This window comes from Ipomoea triloba, chromosome 10 (genome assembly GCF_003576645.1).
Source record: "Ipomoea triloba cultivar NCNSP0323 chromosome 10, ASM357664v1".
Taxonomy (NCBI): domain Eukaryota; kingdom Viridiplantae; phylum Streptophyta; class Magnoliopsida; order Solanales; family Convolvulaceae; genus Ipomoea; species Ipomoea triloba.
The window spans coordinates 10,286,593-10,291,006 of record NC_044925.1 but is presented as its reverse complement, the minus strand read 5'-3'; the positions used below and the strand labels follow the sequence as shown (position 1 = coordinate 10,291,006).

General features: G+C 35.8%; 1 long non-coding RNA gene across 1 annotated transcript; it reads right to left on the bottom strand.

Moving 5' to 3' along the window:
• Window positions 1–903: 903 nt before the first annotated feature.
• Window positions 904–3,447, bottom strand: LOC116033571. Its single transcript, XR_004100873.1, has 2 exons — window positions 3,175–3,447; window positions 904–1,185 (listed from the first exon to the last, which is right to left on the bottom strand). It is a non-coding gene; the product is annotated as an uncharacterized LOC116033571 (long non-coding RNA).
• Between the last annotated feature and the right edge of the window lie 967 nt (window positions 3,448–4,414).

Below are 4,414 nucleotides of genomic sequence, written 5' to 3'. Positions count from 1 at the left end.
TATATGACCTCTCTCTTACTCTTTATCTTTCTTAGAGGAATGCTCCAAGATTACAAAAAGACGGTAAACGACGTCTTGGAGTACAATAAAACACTCGGCGTTCCGATCTCATTCTCATATAGTTGGATTTGCGGTGTTAAAATAAAACCTGTAACACCTCGATATTTTGTAAGTATTTTAAAAGAAAATATTAATATTATTTTAAAAATATCTATGTTTTATGTTGCCCAAAAGAATTTTTAGAAATTTTTATTTATGACAAAACATATTTTCGAACGTATATGTATATATATATTTATTTCGAAAAATATTTCACAAGAATTGATTCGAGTTGATGGACTAAGCTTTAGTATTTCTATGGGAGGTCCTTATTTCGAACTTGGGCAAAGACAAATTTATTTTTAAAAATCATATATAGTTATATATATAATAGTTGTGTTGTGTATAATATATTTATGACATGCGTGGTGTGTAAGGAAAGCCAAAATTTGAGGGAATTGGCTGTTATTAACAAATATATTTTTAATAATAATATATAATATAATAATAAATATAGTAAGTAATTAAGTGGGAGGAACGTTACTGTACCCTTTTCCCTTCATCTTCTTCACGAGAACGCAGAGGAAGGGAGAAAGAAAGAAAAAGATAGAGGGGAAGAAAGAAGAGAAAACAAAGAAAAGGAAAGAAGGAAATGTTTACCTATCACGTTCTTCACCTTCTTCATTATCATCTTCATGAGAGAGAGAGAGAGAGGGAGAGCTTACCTGTAACACCCCGGCTCGGCTATACCGTACATCCGGAGTAGTTACCGCCACACCTAGACCGAACCCAATCAAATCCAGATAGAGTTCACCCTAGGTGCACAGGCTAAAAAAAAAAGAAACTGTTTCACACACTCTCAACTTGACATAATCTTTATATGTATATATGTATATTGCAGCGGAAAGAAGAGAAGGTAGCTAAGGTAACTACGAGTATATATACAAAGATTGACCCTTCAGGTCCGAAACATGAAAGTTCAAGTGGTTCATAACTTGCTAGCCAAACTAAGGCTACAAAAGGTATGCACACAAAAAGGAGTATACTTCGGAGAGGGATGAGCCGGAGGATCAGGAGAGTAGCCAGGAACGTAGGGGTCTTCGCCTATCAAGAACCCCGTGTAATCCTCATCACATTAGATAACATCTGTTAACAGAAACACATTGAAGTGCAATTAGCACGACGGCTAAGTAAGGATATCCATGGGTTATCCAAAACTAAATAAAGGTTTTGTAAAACTTGATTACATCAAAACCCTATCCTTACTCATCGGCCGAGGTTCTACCTGCAACCTTTACGAATAGCAATTTATACACATAATAGGCAACAATTTCAATATCATCTTAATCATTTTCCCTCTAGACGAGGTCATATAATAGTCATTTGCCTACTCAGATCATATAATGCTAAACATTTAAGCATATAAGCAGAAAAAGGGAAAACACAAATCCCATATTTGTTCTCAAACATATTCTTTGAAAAATCTTTCCTCAAAGGACATTCTCCTCACTTTTCACCATCTCCTTTCCGTAGCTACAGCGTAACTACATTTTCATACAAAATTTCCACTTAGTTTCTTTATAGAAAGCGTGAGGCCTTTGGAGTATTCACTTAACTCCTTCCCTGACCACTTGGATCATCGAACTCGGGTTCAGTGGTCATCACCCGGTCTAACACTGATCCCCTGGACGTAAGGTTCGTTAAAATGATCCCTAGCTGGCCCTACTAGGTCCATAAAAACGACACCTACCCGGACTTCTCAGAGTAACTATACTTTAAGTGTGCACACCCCCGCAGGAATACCTCATCCAAACGAGTTATATAGTACCCGGCGAATAGACTTCGCACCTTCAGTATGAATGATCATACTACATACAACAACCTTGGGCAAGGGCACTTTAAGCCACCCGAAGGCTAATCAAGGTCCTCCTCAACTTTACTAGAAACCAAGGGTTTGAAAACCATTTTCCTTCCTTTCTCATCCTCCTTGAGTCAAAATCACTTTTTTTTTTGGACATGTTCCACGAAATCAAGTCCCCCTTTTTAAATCGATCACCATTCTCAAAATAGTTCAAAGTCTTGTTTCTCAAAACATTTTCCATCATCACCACACATATGTATATATGCATTCAATCATAACATTTCCCACATATGCATATTCACATAAAGTACACATACTATATGTATATATATACACGTTAAGTATATATACACTGCACATACATGCTTTATAATATACATAATACAACATTTTGTACATACATTACACACACATTATAATATACATAGCATGCTTAACTTAAATATTTAGGCACATTAACAACCACCTCATACCATATATAATATGTATATATTACTTATATATATACATATATATGTTACACTACACATACTATATATATAGAGATACAACCTTCATTTAATTATACATATATACTCATATATGTACATATATATATATATATATAGTTTAAACACACACACATCACACGTGTATATATATATATATATACATAATACACACATAAATATATATACTACACGTATATACATAGGTTTCATATACATAATACCACTTCCTTATAAGAAAATTTCAGCTAGCGCAGTCTGAAAGATTGAGCCGGTAAAGATAGTTCCCGAACTCTTTTTCACTTGAAATTTTTATGGTAGAACCCTAACTCATAGTACTTGATGTTCATAAAAAGTTTTGGTCACCTAGGTTCACGAATTAACACAGAAAATTACATTTTTACCCTTGGCAGTGTGCTGTCCGGATTTTCTGCTCTCTGGACCAGTTTTGGAAAATGATTTTGAAACCACACTTATACTACTCCAAAAATTATGAAATTTTTATGGTAGCTTCTAGACTTATAGAACTACATGTCTAAAAAAAATTGGATCAAAATACTTTACCGATTTTTCCCAGAAAATCACGGAAGTTACTGCCAGAATCTACCCTGATTTTTCCTTTCACTATTTTCACAACTATAAGCATATATGGGCATAAATATGATATGTACATGCATTTTCAGCCATTATCATGTATAGAAACATATTCATAAAACCCCTAATCTCATCATTCACTATCAATTATCTAGTTTCAAATAACCTCAACCAAATAAAGGGATTCCTTACCTTCCGTAGGAAGCAAATCTTGGATCTTTCCCCAAATTCACCTTAAAACCCTAACATAAAACACGGTAATACGAATATGGTTCAACAAAATTCTACCCAAAACTATGAACTAGGAGTAAAACATAACTTTTAACCGATTAAAATTGAAATTTACCGAACCAATCGCGATCCAAGCTCGAAAATTGCTTCTCTCTCTCTCTCTCTCTCTCTCTCTCTCTCTCTCTCTCTCTTACGGAAATGAGGGTGAAGACGAAATGAAGAAATGGAAATGAAGAAATGTGACTTGCTCAATCTTATCCCTTACATATATACATATAAGTAATAATATATTTAATAATAATAATAATAATAATAACAATAATAATAATAATAATAATAATTATAATAATAAAATATAATATGTGGGATGCTTATCCAATTATATATAATAATAATATTAATAAAATATCTCCACAACATATCAGTTGTGGTCCAAACAGATAAAGTTTCGGTGGAAAATAATCCAGAAAGAATAATTTCCGACACCAAAATTTTATTCCAGTCAACAGCTCCCAAAATGGGCTAGGTTCAGTACACTGCGAAATTTCGCGAAGTACGATCAGAAATAAATTTCGACCCTTATAGCTCATCCAATTTCAACTTAACTAAGCAGGAAGTTCATACTTAGTCATATATGCCTAATCATCCATTTCCAAAGAAATCCGAGCTGAAAATTCGTCCCCCAAAAATTTTACAGTTCGTGACCGGCACATACGATCGCAGCTTAATAACAACTATACTTACTTATAAAAATTCATTTGAAGTATCGGGAGATCATAACTCATGTATGTCAATACCTTAGGATAAAATAATAATGTTAATAAAATACGGGGTATTACATTACCTGCGTATCCTCGTCTTCTTCTTCTTTGTGAAACCGAACACAGAGAGAGAGAGAGAGAGAGAGAGAGAGAGCTGACGGTGACAGTGCAGCGGCATCCTCGGTGGTTGTGGATGGTGTGGTGACTGGCGGCGATCTTCTTCTCCCCTTCGCCGGTAATGGCGTGGTCTTTCACCGCCATGCGGCGAACTCAACGGGCAACGTTGTTTTCATCCTTGTCCGGCGATGCGGCAATGGCGGCGGCAGTGGCCTTGTCCTCCTCTCCGGCGAGATTTTCTGGTGGACTGATGCGACATGGTGGTGGCATGGTGGCCGGCGGCGCCGATGGTGGTGGCTGCCGGCGGCGTGAGATGTTGGTGG